This window comes from Salvelinus fontinalis, chromosome 27 (assembly GCF_029448725.1).
Source record: "Salvelinus fontinalis isolate EN_2023a chromosome 27, ASM2944872v1, whole genome shotgun sequence".
Taxonomy (NCBI): domain Eukaryota; kingdom Metazoa; phylum Chordata; class Actinopteri; order Salmoniformes; family Salmonidae; genus Salvelinus; species Salvelinus fontinalis.
Genome location: NC_074691.1, coordinates 25,581,956 through 25,600,438, shown reverse-complemented (window position 1 = coordinate 25,600,438; position 18,483 = coordinate 25,581,956). Strand labels below are relative to the sequence as shown.

Here is an 18,483-nt window from a genome sequence, read left to right as displayed (position 1 = left end):
AGACTGACCTAAACATGAGAACTTACATAGACACGAAGAACGCACGAATAGGAAACAGACTACATAAACCGAACAAACCGTATACAGATCCGTATGGTGCAAACATACCACAAACACGGAAGACAATCACCCACAAACAAACAGTGAGAACGCCCTACCTAAATATGACTCTTAATTAGAGGAAAACGCAAACCACCTGCCTCTAATCAAGAGCCATACCAGGCAACCCAAAACCAACATAGAAACAGATAACATAGACTGCCCACCCAAAACACATGCCCTGACCATAAACACATAAAAAACAACATAAAACAGGTCAGGACCGTTACACTTCTCTGGGTTCTCCTCAACCAGGCCTGCCCAAACATGGTCAAAATCCCACAGAACAAGTGCACGCATGCACGAAGACACAAGCGCACGCACAAAGACACACACACACACACACACACACACACACACACACACACACACACACACACACACACACACACACACACACACACACACACACACACACACACACACACACACACACACACACACACACACACACACACACACACACACACACACACACACACAATGGGCCATTGACCTCCCAGCCCCAGTAGAAACAGTGGAGCCTGGGTCCAGCCTGGATTCCAACTGAGAACTTCATTATCCCCTAGATATACTTACCCTGCTGCCCCATGGACAAGTCATTAGTGGACTAGATATACTTACCCTGCTGCCCCATGGACATGTCATTAGTGGACTAGATATACTTACCCTGCTGCCCCATGGACAAGTCATTAGTGGACTAGATATACTTACCCTGCTGCCCCATGGACAAGTCATTAGTGGACTAGATATACTTACCCTGCTGCCCCATGGACAAGTCATTAGTGGACTAGATATACTTACCCTGCTGCCCCATGGACAAGTCATTAGTGGACTAGATATACTTACCCTGCTGCCCCATGGACAAGTCATTAGTGGACAGACTAATAATAGACAGACAGACAGATGTGCTACGGACTGCTGCAGATCTGTCCCATTCCTTTTCTCTGCCCCTCCATTCCTTCTCTCTCCCCCTTTCCTTCCAGTTTCAGCATGACCCCCTCAGAGAGAGAGAGAGAATGGAATACATGGAATATTTTCCAGCTTCTGAACTAAAACATGGACATAAGGTGAGACAGACGAAGAGAGGGGGGGAAGGGGACAGGGGTGAGGCAAGAGGAGAGAAGGAGATAGGGACAGCGGTGAGGCAAGGGGAGAGGAGGAGATAGGGACAGGGGTGAGGCAAGGGTAGAGGAGGAGATAGGGACAGGGGTGAGGCAAGGGGAGAGGAGGAGATAGGGACAGGGGTGAGGCAAGGGGAGAGGAGGAGATAGGGACAGGGGTGAGGCAAGGGGAGAGGAGGAGATAGGGACAGGGGTGAGGCAAGGTGAGAGGAGGAGATACGGACAGGGGTGAGGCAAGGGGAGAGGAGGAGATAGGGACAGGGGTGAGGCAAGGGGAGAGGAGGAGATAGGGACAGAGGTGAGGCAAGGGGAGAGGAGGAGATAGGGACAGGGGTGAGGCAAGGGGAGAGGAGGAGATAGGGACAGGGGTGAGGCAAGGGGAGAGGAGGAGATAGGGACAGCGGTGAGGCAAGGGGAGAGGAGGAGATAGGGACAGGGGTGAGGCAATGGGAGAGGAGGAGATAGGGACAGGGGTGAGGCAAGGGGAGAGGAGGAGATAGGGACAGCGGTGAGGCAAGGGGAGAGGAGGAGATAGGGACAGAGGTGAGGCAAGGGTAGAGGAGGAGATAGGGACAGGGGTGAGGCAAGGGGAGAGGAGGAGATAGGGACAGGGGTGAGGCAAGGGGAGAGGAGGAGATAGGGACAGGGGTGAGGCAAGGGGAGAGGAGGAGATAGGGACAGGGGTGAGGCAAGGTGAGAGGAGGAGATACGGACAGGGGTGAGGCAAGGGGAGAGGAGGAGATAGGGACAGGGGTGAGGCAAGGGGAGAGGAGGAGATAGGGACAGAGGTGAGGCAAGGGGAGAGGAGGAGATAGGGACAGGGGTGAGGCAAGGGGAGAGGAGGAGATAGGGACAGGGGTGAGGCAAGGGGAGAGGAGGAGATAGGGACAGCGGTGAGGCAAGGGGAGAGGAGGAGATAGGGACAGGGGTGAGGCAAGGGGAGAGGAGGAGATAGGGACAGGGATGAGGCAAGGGGAGAGGAGGAGATAGGGACAGAGGTGAGGCAAGGGGAGAGGAGGAGATAGGGACAGGGGTGAGGCAAGGGGAGAGGAGGAGATAGGGACAGGGGTGAGGCAAGGGGAGAGGAGGAGATAGGGACAGGGGTGAGGCAAGGGGAGAGGAGGAGATAGGGACAGGGGTGAGGCAAGGGGAGAGGAGGAGATAGGGACAGGGGTGAGGCAAGGGGAGAGGAGGAGATAGGGACAGGGGTGAGGCAAGGGGAGAGGAGGAGATAGGGACAGGGGGCTGGGGTTAAATGCTTCCCCAGAATGAAGGCTGTCCACAGAGGGAGACTGACCCCGAGCGAAACTTCTGGTTAGTGTCTGTGTTGTGTGGGTTTATTATGTTGTAGCCAGATCAAACGGTAGTTATACACATAACTAAAGTAGTTGTTATATAGATCAGATCCTAGATTTCTAGGCAGATAACCTAGTCGTATGTAATCAATGGTGATCCACTGGTGGCTAAATGTGAGTGGAATTTAAACACCATTACTATCAGAGTCTTTTACTAATGTCAGCCAAATGCTACCGTACTAATCACCATTACCTACACTGTATTTGATAAGAACTACAGGAATGACAAACATGACCTACATGTTAATACAAATGTCAGCTCCACTTCAGCAAACACTGCCTGAATGAAAAACCTTTATTATTACATTTCTAGGTATTGTTTTTACATTTTGTCTCACAGAAGAGAGAGCAAACAGTAGAGATAAAAAGAGACATATATAAAGAGAGGGATAATAGAGCGAGAGACATGCGGAGAGAGATAAAGAGAGCGATAAAGAGAGAGATAAAGACAGAGATAAAGAGAGAGGACAATGAAATAGAGAGAGAACAGAGATAAAACCTTTCTTGACAAACAAGCCTCGTCTACAGACGTTGCTCCTCTCTGAGGCCACTGGTCTCCATAGTAACCTGTTGGCCTGTAATAGCTCTCCCTGCAGCCACCGCATCCACCCGAAGGGACTGATTGGCTGAGTCCGTCTCACACAAACAACACACACACACACACACACACACACACACACACACACACACACACACACACACACACACACACACACACACACACACACACACACACACACACACACACACACACACACACACACACACACACACACACACACACACACACACACAACAAGCCGGTCTCCTGGTAGCAGTGTTCAGACCGACTGGGATCCCAGTGTATTTATAGAGACCCCTGTCACACTAGGGAGTTTCTACACACACACACTGGGAATGTGACAAATGTAAAAAGATATTTGAACGATAAGAAAAACTCATAAAATGATGAGTAAATTCCCAATGCAGATAGTCCTGCGTATGACCGCTAGCAGACAGCCAGTCATCGCTATCCACCTTCCTGCTGTACCCCACCCTCTCAGCAATGATGACAGTTAATGCCGTTTTTAGGTTCTCTGATGTGTGCCTCTCCTCCATGTTCTAAGTGGTCAGTACATGTCCCACTTCTCATCAATGTGATGGCTCGTTGCAGTAATGTATGACAGCGTGTTAGTGATCTTAGACGTCCAACAAGTTTTTATTAACGTCACGTATGGAGTGTTTGAAAGCTCGCGCTTTGTACCCGCAGAACAATCATTGTACAATTTCTCCATCCGGGCCGTCACGGCTTTCGGACATGGCATCTTGTAGTCGGGTTCTAGATATGCCATTGGGGCATTGAAGTCAACATCCTCTACATTGATAATGGCTGCATATCAACTACAATCATGTCTGTAATCAGCACTGTGATTTTGTCACTCCGTCCCTTATCGCACTGCTTTCGTGTTAAGATCCGGTCTGTCTGTTGTTGGGGGCCTGCCAGCAGTGGTTTGGGTCTCAGGGTCCCTCTAGAGTTGGGCACTGTCCAGATTTCCATACCTTCATACCGCGCCTGTGCCATCCCGGGATATACGGTATTACCGGTAGTGCACACAAAGGGCACTTCTTTTTTTTCAAAAGTAAAAAAAGCCCCCAAAAAATCACTTATCAGAATGCTAACAAGTAAATGCTAATTTACTACTAGGACAGACAACCCAGCTCAAAAGTTATGTAAGAGTTATGCATCTCAAAACATGTTTGCAGCACGCACAAAACAAATATTAGGCAGCAGGGATATTAATCAAGGAGGGAATTGTCTCTGCTGCTGTTACCAAGAAGCTTGATCTTGCAAGCTAACTTTAGCCACTTAGCTACAGGGGTTAGTCCTTTAAAAGTTGCAGCATACTGCGGCGCAGCTTGCATGGTGCCGCAGAATTCTATGGCACGTTATTTAAGTGTGAACCACTTTTACCATTAATGCTAGTTAGTGCTAGTTTGACCACCAGAGGGTATCTTTGAGAAGCATTTGATAGCCTTCTGTTACATCTGCTCCTGCCACGCCCTCTACTGCTCATCCTGTGTCTCCTTGACCTGCCGCCACTCCCCCAGTGCTCTCTCCCTCTTGCTCTGTGTGTGTGATTGTGTGGGAGGAGACAGGTGTGCTGGAGTCAGAGCAGATCCCCACCAGCTGCAACCTGTTCCATAATCAAGACCTCTACAAATACTCAGTCTTGGCAATTCCACACTACCAGATCATAATCTCTGCTCAGTCAGTCTACATTTCTAGCCGTTTGTTACTATCTAGAGCCTGTTACCCTGTTGTGCCTGTTTTCTTTGCCTGACAGTTTTCCTCTCCGCTACAGTTCTGCCCGCTCTGACTCTGGTCCCTGTCTCCAGTCCCACATCTCGTCATCCTGCTACTCTGCCCTGGATTCCCCACTATACTGCTCCCTTGGATGCATGCTTACCCTGTCCCAACCCCTCTCGCTCCAGCCTCAGCACCTGGTTTCCTTCAACCCACCCGAACTTCTCCTGGCCTGTAATCCATCTTCCCCTTGTTTTTCAATAAATACCTTGGTTACTTCATCCCAGTCTTCTCGGCTGAGTCTGCTCTTGGGTTTCCCTGTTCCACTCTGCGTAACACCTTCAATAGTGGCTGTACTAGAGAATGCAGGCACGTGGGAGACCGGGGTTCAACTCCCCGACAGGGAGGAAGGAGTAGGCTGTCCTTGTAAATAAGAATTTGTTCTTAACTGATTACATGTGTGTCATTTCATAGATGTGATGTCTTCACTATTATTCTACAATGTAGAATAAAAATATTTGAACGATAAGAAAAACTCATAAAATGACGAGTGAATTCCCAATGCAGATAGTCCTGCGTATGACCGCTAGCAGACAGCCAGTCATCGCTACCCACTTTCCTGCTGTACCCCACCCTCTCAACAATGATGACAGTTAATGCCGTTTTTAGGTTCTCTGATGTGTGCCTCTCCTGCATGTTCTAAGTGGTCAGTACATGTCCCACTTCTCATCAATGTGATGGCTCGTTGCAGTAATGTATGACAGCGTGTTGGTGTTCCTAGACGTCCAACAATTTTTTGTTAACGCCACGTAGATGTATTTGGGGCTTTTTTTTTTACTTTTGAAAAAAAAAAATGTGCCCCTTGTGTGCACTACCGGTAATACCGTATATCCCGGGATGGCACAGGCGCGGTATGAAGGTATGGAAATCTGGACAGGGCCCAACTCTAGAGGGACCCTGAGACCCAAACCACTGCTGGCAGGCCCCCAACAACAGACAGACCGGAAATAGTAGGTGTGTCCAAACATTTGACTGGTACTTGCTTAATACATTTTTAGAATTTTATGTTTCTATTCCAAGAAAAACAAAATACCCTCTGGGTTTCTGTTAGGATGGAATGGAAAATATGGCGCTGTACAAAGTGACGGTCGAGAGTACAGTACTGAGCGATTTAACAAAAAAATCCCTGTATCGTGCGGGCACGCGGGAGACTGGGGTTCAATTCCCTGACAGGGAGGAAGGAATAGGCTGTCCTTATAAATAAGAATTTGTTCTTAAGGGCACAGTCAACTTAGTGTATGTAAACTTCTGACCCACTGGAATTGTGATACAGTGAATTATAAGTGAAATAATCTGTCTGTAAACAATTGTTAGAAAAATGACTTGTGTCATGCACAAAGTAGATGTCCTAACCGACTTGCCAAAACTATAGTTTGTTATCAAGACATTTCTGGAGTGGTTGAAAAACAAGTTTTAATGACTCCAACCTAAGTGTATATACACTTCCGACTTCAACTGTAGATGATTATCATAAAAGGGAAAGAAGGAAGTGCTTTAAAATGCGTAATAAAGGTTAGCAATAGGTTTAGCAACCTAAGAATTATCCTGTAAGTTTGTGGAGCAAGAATTCTTCAGATCAGCCTGTCTGAAATCTTCCCCCCCTTTTCCTACCCTCTCTCTACTTGTTAGATATTATGCACATTTATGGCATTGTAGCAAATGTCATTGCCATTGAGCTAGTTTTCATAGTAGCAGTAGTGTAAATAGCAGCAAGTCATATGAGATGGAGAGATGTGAGGAGATGTGATAGGGAGTGGAGTTACAGCCTCGCTCTAACCAAACGTTGCAGTAGGATCAACTTACAACCCACCCATTTATTGATAGATAGCTGAACTAGCCACTTGAGTTGTTTCAAATTTTGTCCTGGCAGCTGAGTTGTTTGGAGATGCGTTCTACCACTAACTATCACGTTTTAGGGAAGACCCAGACGCAGACAGTGTTGAAGTAACAAAAGTTTATTACTAGAACAAGGGCAGGCAAAACGACAGGTCAAGGGCAGGCAGAGGTCATTAATCCAGATCAGAGTCAAAAGGTACAGATCGGCAGGCAAGGCAGTCTCAGTGTCAGGGCAGGCAGAATGTTCAAAACCGGGAAACTAGAAAACAAGAACAATAGAAAAAGACAGGAGGGAATGGAAAACCGCTTAGGTAAAAAAAACGGTAGGCTTGACGGACAAAACGAACTGACAACAGAGAAACAGATATCACATGTATAAATACACAGGAGATAATGAGGGGAGATGGGAGACACCTGGTGGGGGGTGGAGACAAGCACGAAGACAGATGAAACAGATCAGGGTGTGACATTAAGGTCATTAGGTCCCGTTGATTACTATAAAGGGAAAAATAACTATTAAACAAACACCTAATGATGCTATAATGTTAGTAAGAGGAGATAAGTTAAATAAGAAGGTGAAATGCAAACTTTGCAAGATGGAATTAACCTACAGTGACAGTACAGGTGCTGTGCTTAACCATCTGAAAGGGAGGCACCTAGGCTTGGGCGGTATATCCCGTATATACCGTATACTGGGGTATTTGGAAAAAGCCACTTGATGGTTTTTCAATTCCATTAATAACTATTTCTTTGAATTTTTGTAGCAACTTTGGAAGTTAATACCGGCAGTCAACTTGTGCAATAAATTAGGAGATAAAGAGCATTGCGTTCTTCATTCAATCTGTCACTTTATGTAGTTTACGGTAGTCCCCAGTCACGTGATGTTTGTTTACAATCACACAACGACAAGAAACCGGAGCCTTGTGAGACACTCACTGTTGTGCAGCATGCGCCAGGTAATCTAGTTACAGTATGGAATTCACAACTAAATGTTTGCCATCTAGATATCTTATAACTATTTTGTTTTTTTAAGTTTTTTTTTTAGGGGTGGATCAGCTTAATATTGCGGAAAGAATGTTGCTTCCAATGTAATTGTCTGCATCATTTCCAATCCCCCACATTTTTGGGGGTAAATATATATATCCATACACGTATGCATACATATACACATATATACATACACATACCTATATAGACATACATACTTTTTTAAAGAGTATACCTTTATTATTATTCCCTGCAAACCCTACCACCGATCCCCCAATTGGAGTAAACTGATAAACATTTCTGTATTTACCTTCAATTTATACATCTTATACACATTTTACAGACACAGTCTACTTTATAATAGTTCTCTCTTGTTTGTTCTTAGTCCTTCCTCTATTTCTGTTGTCCATCCAGTTTGATTTCCACTTGTAACTGTGCTATTTCACTTGTAACTGTGCTATTTCACAAAAGCTCCGCACCTATACACATTTCACAGTATCTTTCATATCTTATAACTATTAAGTTAACTGTCTAAAATATGCTAAATGCTCTGCAGTTGTGCATTTGGTTTCTAATTTAGTAGCTAGTTAGCCATCTAGCTAAGTGTTTAGCTTCTTTCAAAATCAAGCATTCGCTTGGTAACAGCAGAATCCCCTCCTGGATCAAGAGCCTTGCTGGCTAATATTCATGCAGCAAACTTTGAGTAGCATTTTTGAGTTACTTGTATACTTGTATTGTTTAGGTCAGAAACTGTACAGAATGTTTGCAATACACTCATTAGCATTTAGTTAGCATTGTCTATAAGGATTCCTTATTACTTGTTAGCATTTTGTTAGCATTTTGTTATTAGTACTTTTTAAAGAAATACCTGCAGTCAACTTGTGCACTAGGTAATAGATAAAGCAGATTGCGTTCTTCATTTCACCAATTAGATAATTTTTCATTATGAAGCTTTTTCATTATGAGGTTTTTTCATTATGAGGCTTTTTCATTATGAAGATTTTTCATTATGAAGCTTACCGGGTTTGAGCCAGTCCTATGTTTGTTTACAAAGAAGCACAACAAGTACAATGGGAGCTTTGTGAGGTGAGTCCCTCCTGCAGCACAACTTAAGTGAGGCGATCAAGTTATACTTGTATGAAATTCACTTCTAATGTTTGCCAGCTATAAACAGTATCTTATAACTATTAAGTTAACTATCTAAGATGTTCCAAATAAATGATCTCCAGCTGGGTTTTGCTACCTTGCTAATGTTACAGTGGTTGCTCCACTAAAAGTTTTGTGATTATGCTGCGGTACTTAGAGGTAATTTGTGGTTTAGTATGGTACCCTGCGTCACCACTTCATTGCTCAAGACCAGTGCAAGGGGGAGTTAGAGCACGTATTATTCTTTTGGGTCCTACTCTGTCTCTAACTGACAATGAATGGGCGACATAAACCTGAATAGAAACTGATAATTGTGTACGACTTCAGCATTACTTACTAAAACTGTTGTTACACTAAGGTTTTTATTATTTTATTTTGTTATGATTATTTTGCTCTTACCTTAATATTGTAGCCCACTCCTGACCAGTTATGTTGTACAGCTCCTGAGTGGCACAACGGTCTAAGACACTGCAAAGCAGTGTAAGCTATGTTGCTACACATTCTGGTTCAATACCTGTGCTGGCCTTGACTGGGAGACCCATGAGATAACTGTAGGTTTTTGGTTTCTCTTCCTCTAAAAACAAACTGGCTTTATTTACAAATGAGTAACAATGTCTCAGCCCATGTTCAAGAATGGCCTTTTTCTTGCTCATTTTACATTATTTGAAAACAAAATCATCTCCAACATTTTTTTTTTTTTTTTTTTAACAAAGCGATTATTATTATTATTAATTTCAAATTAAATAAAAGCCCCTTGGATATTCTCACAGATATATTATTAACCCTGTTATTAGCAGGACAATATATATTGGTCATAGCTCCCGAGTGGCACACAATGAATGGGATTGCCTTGCAGTTCTCCAGCTGGTTCCACTGAAAGCACACAAGGTTCAAGACACGAGGGCAGGGGACACAGGATGGGCAGCAGAGCCGCACACAGAAGACAGACCTAGCCCATGGAGAAGGGAGGAGGAGGAGGGAGGTGGTGGACCCCCACCCTGCCACACTGGGTAGCACAGAGCAACACTTTAAGGGGCATTGCACTAATAATGGCACTGACTAGGGAAACATTCCCGCTGTTCTAGCAGGTAGCTGGACAATACTTGCCTAGATTGGAGGGTAGGGGGAGAATTCTATCGTCAAATGTATTTCTAAGTTAGGTTCTAAGTTAAGTATTATTATTATTATGTATCACGTCCGACCGTGATTGGGAGTCCCATAGGGCGGCGCACAATTGGCCCAGCGTTTCTCTCCCTCTAAAAACAAAAATACATGTTTTGGCATTTACAAGTATTATTTTGGCCTTTATTCAGATTACAATTGCTCACTTTCGTTTTTTTACAAAAAAATTACCTCAAATATCGTTATATATATTATCAAGTTGATGGCACAGTCATATAACGGCACCTACATGAAGCTGAGTGACTCACTCATTCATGGCTGTGGATCAAAATAAATAAGTACCAACATTCTTTCTGATAGTCTTTAATAAGGAAATGTTTGGGTTATCCTGACCTGGACACCATGTACAGTATTATAATAGCCCATTATGGGCTATTAGCAGGATAATACACCTATACCAACACCTCTCTGTATTTTAATACTTTGTGGATGGGTCCTCCCCAGTAACGCAGCTGTCTAAGTCACCGCATCGCAATGCATTGCTACAGATACCCGTGCCGGCCACCACCGGGAGACCCATGAGGCGGCTTTTGGTTTTAATTTAGAATCCTCAAATCCTCTATATGTAATTATTGGGGGAGGGTCACGTCATATTTTTCGATATACTGTAGGCGACATGAGTAATGTGGTGTTAAAAGTGGTGAAGGTTTTATTTATTTAAAGAGCATATTGAAGTTAGAAGCAAGAGTTTTGTAAGTCGCTCTGGATAAGAGCGTCTGCTAAATGACTTAAATGTAATGTAAATGTAAGAGCCTACAACTATTTTATCACCGTTTCACACTGCTCTGAGACAAGCATGTGGACTTGTCTTGGTAAATCAATGCAATTTTTATTTTCACTGAAACTCCATTTGGGTATTGGTTAGACTAGAATTAGAAAATTAGGGTGTAGAAATGTTATGCTCTTAGGGTAATCTTTCTTTAACTAGGCAAGTCAGTTAATCGCTTACCTTTGATGATCTTCGGATGTTTGCACTCACGAGACTCCCAGTTACACAATAAATGTTCCTTTTGTTCGATAAAGATTTTTTTATATCAAAATACCTCCATTTGTTTGGCGTGTTATGTTCAGTATTCCACAGCCTTAGGCAAGTCATCAAGGCTTGACGAAAATTCCATATAGTATCTGTAAAGGTCGTAAAAACATGTCAAACGTTTTTAATAATCAATCCTCAGGTTGTTTTCAACATCAATAATCGATAATATTTCAACCAGACTGTAAACTATTCAATACTGGAGAGAAAGAAAATGTCGAGCAACGAGAGTCTGGCGCAACAACTAATGGAGGGACATCCGCCTATCCACTGACGCATTTTGATAAATCTCGCAAATTTTTCAAAATAAAAGCTTGAAATTATGTCTAAAGACTGTTCACGCCATGAGGAAGCCACAGGAAAAGAAATCTGGTTGATATCCCTATAAATGGACGAAAGGCAAGCAATGGAACAGTGATTTTTCAAAATAGAAGTCACTTCCGGGTTGGATTTCCTCAGGTTTTCGAATGCAAAATCAGTTCTGTTATACTCACAGATAATATTTTGACAGTTTTGGAAACTTTAGAGTGTATTCTAGCCTACGCTGTCAATTATATGCATATTCTAGCATCTGGACCTGAGATATAGGCAGCTAACAATGGGAACGTTATTTTTCCAAACATAAAAATTCTGCCCCCTAGCTTCAAGAGGTTTTAAACAGCGTGGGAAATTCCAGAAAATTATGTCATGGCATTAGAAGCTTCTGATAGGCTAATTGACATCATGTGAGTCAATTGGAGGTGTACCTATGGATGTATTTCAAGGCTTACCTTAACACTCAGTGCCTCTTTGCTTGACATCATGGGAAAATCAAAAGAAATCAGCCAAGACCTCAGAAATATAATTGTAGACCTCCGCAAGTCTGGTTCATCCTTGGGAGCAATTTCCAAACGCCTGAAGGTACCACGTTCATCTGCACAAAAAATAGTACGCAAGTATAACCACCGTGGGACCACGCAGCCGTCATACCGCTCAGGAAGGAGACGCGTTCTGTCTACTAGAGATGAACGTACTTTGGTGTGAAAAGTCCAAATCAATCCCAGAACAACAGCAAATAACCTTGTGAAGATGCTGGAGAAAACAGGTACAAAAGTATCTATATCCACCATAAAACAAGTCCTATATCCACATAACCTGAAAGGCCGCTCAGCAAGGAAGAAGCCACTGCTCCAAAACCGCCATAAAAAAGCAAGACTACGGTTTGCAACTGCACATGGGGACAAAGATCGTACTTTTTGGAGAATTGTCCTCTGGTTTGATGAAACAAAAATATAACTGTTTGGCCATAATGACCATCGTTATGTTTGGAGGAAAAGGGGCATGCTTGCAAGCCGAAGAACACCATCCCAACCGTGAAGCACAGGGGTGGCAGCATCATGTTGTGGGGGTGCTTTGCTGCAGGAGGGACTGGTGCACTTCACAAAATAGATGGCATCATGAAGCAGGAAAATTATGTGGATATATAGAAGCAACATCTCAAGACATCAGTCAAGAAGTTAAAGCTTGGTCGCAAATAGGTCTTCCAAATGGACAATGACCCCAAGCATACTTCCAAAGTTGTGGCAAAATGGCTTAAGGACAACAAAGTCAAGATATTGGAGTGTCCATCACAAAGCCCTGACCTCAACCCTATAGAACATTTGTGGGCAGAACTGAAAAAGCGTGTGCGAGCAAGGAGGCCTACAAACCTGACTCAGTTACATCAGCTCTGTCAGGAGGAATAGGCCAAAATTCACCCAACTTAGTGAGGGAAGCTTGTGGAAGGCTACCCAAAACATTTGACCCAAGTTCAACAATTTAAAGGCAATGCTATCAAATACTAATTGAGTGTATGTAAACTTCTGACCCACTGGGAATGTGATGAAAGAAATAAAAGCTGAAACAAAGCATTCTCTCTACTATTATTCTGACATTTCACATTCTTAAAATAAAGTGGTGATCTTAACTGACCTAAGACAGAGAATTTTTACTAGGATTAAATGTCAGGAATTGTGAAAAACTGAGTTTGAATGTATTTGGCTAAGGTGTATGTAAACTTCCGACATCAACTGTAATTTGACTATCAACTGTCAATTTATGGATACGTTGCAGCCACACCAGTAAATAGCTAACCTTACACCAAAGAGGTTTAGAAACTCTGTGGTTACACCGCAAGTCAGATGGCTCATTGACAAAAATTGTTAATGTTAAAAATGATAACCAGCTAATGTTAGCTAGCTACGTTGGCTATTAGCTCCTATATGATATCTTAGCACCATGTTTATCTAGCCAGCTAGCTAGCAGAGTAGCTAATATAGCTAGCTAACACCACAGATGAAATGGTTAATTATCATAATTTTTGCTAACAGGTCACACAGCTATCTGCTTAGCTAGCTAGCTAGCTAATTGCTTACTGCATGCATGTCCGTGTACGACGACACAAGTCTTATTATTAGTGAATTAAACTAAACTAATAATTGCAACAGGAGTTTGATTTTGGTAATTGTGTCAAGTCATCTGCTTCTCAATACTGCACCTTTCTGTTGAAGAATGAGCTAACTTGCTGCTAGGTGCTGATGTTTATTTTCCCAGCAAGACATTCCTCTGCATTGTGCAGTGCTTGTAGCTCAGGCGGCTGGAATAGCAGCAGTTTTGCTATGTAGGGGGACTATTGGCAAAGCCGATAGAGAAGGGAGATAGCCGATAGACTAGAAAAGGCCAATATCGGCCCGATATATTGGCTCGGCCGATTATCGGTCGTTTTCTAGTCCTTTCACAATGCAAATTGTTTAGAATATTAATACAAGGCCTTTAATTTGATACATTCATTGCTAAAATGGACTAAATTTGACCGCTAACATATTTCATGTTAAAAACATTCTGTGACTCCACAAATGGTGGAGCGCCATTTGCGAAAGCGAAACTGAAAAGTTTGGGAACCGCTGGCATAGGTAATTATGCTTGTATATTCCATATTCTCTCATGTTGCTATCACATTAGCGTAATTTAAGGAGCAAAGGGAATGGATGTTTAATAAATCAATGTTCCTTCTGTAACGGCTGTCCTCCTCTTCTTCATCCGAAGAGGAGCAGGGATTGAACCAAGGCGCAGCGAAGTTTGAATACATACTGAATTTATTGACAAGACGAAAAAACACGAACTTGACTATACACTAACAAAAACAAATAAACGGTGTAGAACAGATCTGAACGACGGACTCACATAACACACGAGAACGCACGAACAGGGCAAAAAGCCTACACATAAAATACTTAACAAACAAACCGAAACCAGTCCCGTGTGGCGCAACGACATACACAAACACAGGAGACAATCACCCACAACGAACACTGTGACAACGCCTACCTAAATATGACTCTTAATTAGAGGAACGCCAAACACCTGCCTCTAATTAAGAGCCATACCAGGCAACCCAAAACCAACACAGAAACAGAAAACATAGAATGCCCACCCAACCTCACGTCCTGACCAACTAACACACATAACAACTAACATAAATAGGTCAGGAACGTGACATTACCCCCCCCATAAGGTGCGAACTCCGGACGCACCAGCACAAAGTCTAGGGGAGGGTCTGGGTGGGCATCTAACCACGGTGGTGGCTCAGGCTCCGGGCGAGGTCCCCACCCCACCATAATCCATCCTAGCTTCCTCCCTCTAAGAATGTCCACCCTCTTTTTACCCCCACAAAATCCTCTTAATAACATCACTAATAAGGACAGCACCGGGACAGAGAGATAAATCAAGACAGAGGGATAGATAAGAATATAGAGGTAGATCAAGATAGAGAGGGAGATCAGGATAGAGGGGCAACTCCGGACTGAAAGGCAGCTCCGGACAGAGAGACAGCTCTGGACTGATGGGCAGTTCTGGGTATCTAGCCGTTTCAGGCTGAAGGGCAGCTCATGGCTGACTGACGAATCTCGACGCTCATGGCTGGCTGACGGCTCTCGACGCTCATGGCAGGCTGACGGCTCTCGACGCTCATGGCAGGCTGACGGCTCTCGACGCTCATGGCAGGCTGACGGCTCTCGACGCTCATGGCAGGCTGACGGCTCTCGACGCTCATGGCAGGCTGACGGCTCTCGACGCTCATGGCAGGCTGACGGCTCTCGACGCTCATGGCAGGCTGACGGCTCTGGCTGCTCATGGCTCTCTGACGGCTCTGGCTGCTCATGGCTCTCTGACGGCTCTGGCTGCTCATGGCTCTCTGACGGCTCTGGCTGCTCATGGCTCTCTGACGGCTCTGGCTGCTCATGGCTCTCTGACGGCTCTGGCTGCTCATGGCTCGCTGGCGGCTCTGGCTGCTCATGGCTCGCTGGCGGCTCTGGCAGATCCTGTCTGGTTGGCGGCTCTGGCAGATCCTGTCTGGTTGGCGGCTCTGGCAGATCCCGTCTGGTTGGCGGCTCTGGCAGATCCTGTCTGGTTGGCGGCTCTGGCAGATCCTGTCTGGCTGACGGCTCTAGCGGCTCCTGTCTGACTGACGGCTCTAGCGGCTCCTGTCTGGCGGATGGCTCTGTAGGCTCATGGCAGACGGGCGGCTTTGCAGGCTCATGGCAGACGGGCGGCTTTGCAGGCTCCTGGCAGACGGATGGCTCAGACGGCGCTGGGGAGACGGATGGCTCAGATGGCGCTGGGGAGACGGATGGCTCAGATGGCGCTGGGGAGACGGATGGCTCAGATGGCGCTGGGGAGACGGATGGCTCAGATGGCGCTGGGGAGACGGATGGCTCTGGCCGGATACGGTGCACTGTAGACCTGGTGCGTGGTGCCGGAACTGGAGGCACCGTGCTAATGATAAGCACCTTCCTACTAGTGCGGGGAGCAGGGACAGGGCACACTGTATTCTCAAAGCCCACTCTATAACTGATGCGTGGTACCGGCACTGGTGACGCCGGGCTGAGGACAAGCACATCAGGATTAGTAGGGGGAGAAGATACAGTTTGTACAGGGCTCTGGAGACGCACTGGTAGCTTAGTGCGTGGGGCCGGAACTGGAGGCACCGGGCTAGATACACGCACTACAGGGAGAGTGCGTGGAGGAGGAACAGGGCTCAGGATACGCACTGGTAGCCTAGTGCGTAGTGTAGACACTGTAGGTACTAGGCTGGGGCGGGGAGGTGGTGCCGGAAATACCGGACCGTGGAGGCGTACTGGCACTCTTGAGCATTGAACCCGCCCAACCTTACCTGGTTGAATGCTCCCGGTCGCCCGACCAGTGCGGGGAGGTGGAATAACCCGCACCGACCTATGTAGGCGAACCGGGGAAACCATGCGTAAGGCAGGTGCCATGTATGCCGGCCCGAGGAGACGCACTGGAGACCAGACGCGTTGAGCCGGCCTCATGACACCTGGCTCAATACCCAATCTAGCCCTACCAGTGCGGGGAGGTGGAATAACCCGCACTGGGCTATGCACTCGTACAGGAGACACCGTGCGCTCTACTGCGTAACACGGCGCCTGCCCGTACTCCCGCTCTCCACGGTAAGCCTGGGAAGTGGGCGCAGGTCTCCTACCTGCCCTTGGCCCACTACCTCTTAGCCCCCCCCCCCAAGAAATTTTTGGGAATTACTTACGGGCTTTTTGGGCTTCCGTGCCAGACGCGTTCCCTCATAGCTCCGGTTCCTCTCCCCGGTAGCCTCTGCTCTCCTCAGTGCCTCCAGCTGTTCCCATGGGAGGCGATCCCTCCCAGCCAGGATCTCCTCCCAAGTGTAGCAACCCTTTCCGTCCAATACATCGTCCCATGTCCATTGCTCCTTCTTTTCCTGTCCCTCTCTCCGTTGACTCCGCTGCTTGGCTCTGGAGTGGTGGGTGATTCTGTAACGGCTGTCCTCCTCTTCTTCATCCGAAGAGGAGCAGGGATTGAACCAAGGCGCAGCGAAGTTTGAATACATACTGAATTTATTGACAAGACGAAAAAACACGAACTTGACTATACACTAACAAAAACAAATAAACGGTGTAGAACAGATCTGAACGACGGACTCACATAACACACGAGAATGCACGAACAGGGCAAAAAGCCTACACATAAAATACTTAACAAACAAACCGAAACCAGTCCCGTGTGGCGCAACGACATACACAAACACAGGAGACAATCACCCACAACGAACACTGTGACAACGCCTACCTAAATATGACTCTTAATTAGAGGAACGCCAAACACCTGCCTCTAATTAAGAGCCATACCAGGCAACCCAAAACCAACACAGAAACAGAAAACATAGAATGCCCACCCAACCTCACGTCCTGACCAACTAACACACATAACAACTAACATAAATAGGTCAGGAACGTGACACCTTCTTATCTCGTTTGACTAATATAAATCAAGTGATATATGATATCCCTCCTCCTTTTCCATATATGGGCATCAAACGCAAAATGAACGATTTTCCACCAGTAGGCCTCATGTTTGATTTCTTCCCAACCCATTCTCAATGTCTGTCTCTCCTTTCACCAAATACTGAGTGTTTACCTGACCTCTGTGGATTTCTGAAGATGTTCACATACAACTCTTGGTAGCACAATGGAAGTTTACTTGAAACATCTTCTGTTTATTTCTAACCTCAAAATACTACTACAGTTGGAGTTGTAAGTGGGTACAGTTGCATTAGTGTAGTGACTAAGTAGTCGAGTAATAGTAGATTCAGAGTATTAAATAGTCACATGTACAGAGGTTGCAGGTGTGATTGCAGGGTACAGTGAAAATCTTAGGCTCTGAGTGAGTAGTAGTGAGTAGAGTATAGCTGTAGTAATAACTGACAAGTGAAGAAAAGTAGGAGCAAGTACAGTAGTGGTATAGTATATTATAGGATAGTATAGCATATCATAGTTATATCTATAGTATAGTTCTTACCAGACAGACGGAAGTGCTCTGAACTGGGAGGAGGCGGCACAGTGGAGAGCTGAGGACAGCACTGGACCACGTTCTGTATGGAGAGAGAGAGAGATTTTCTCTCTGCTAGTAGTTACAGTAATAACACATCTCATTAGTGAGGATGGCTCTAATGCCTCCAGGGGAAAAACACAGAAGTGAGATTAAGTTCACACATCCTGAAATACTCATTAATGCATCTGGGCTGCTGCATCTGAACATTTTAATCATACCTCTCCCTCTGCCTTTCTGCAGAATCAACTTTTAATAACAAGCTGCAAGGTCATAAATGTTCCCTAACCAGGAATGACTGCTGGAAATGAGCTGGAAAATCACACAGCTAGTGCTGCATCTGCCGATTAGCAGAGGGAGAGAGGGACAGGGGTAGAGAGAGGGATGGGGGGCGAGTGAGAGAGAGAGGAAGAGTGCATCCCAGAGTAAATCGTTTCCTGTTCAATGGGCATCTCTACCTTAACAGTATGCAATTGACTTCACCTC

General features: G+C 45.3%; 1 protein-coding gene across 1 annotated transcript in view; it reads right to left on the bottom strand.

The window, feature by feature from the left end:
• LOC129825657 (1-phosphatidylinositol 4,5-bisphosphate phosphodiesterase beta-4-like) overlaps positions 1 to 18,483 on the bottom strand; it is a 149,865-nt gene that overhangs the window by 101,754 nt on the left and 29,628 nt on the right. Inside the window, exon 3 of the mRNA XM_055885848.1 lies at positions 17,968 to 18,040. The gene's annotated coding sequence lies outside the window, so the exon portion shown is untranslated. The remainder of the gene's footprint in view (positions 1 to 17,967; positions 18,041 to 18,483) is intronic.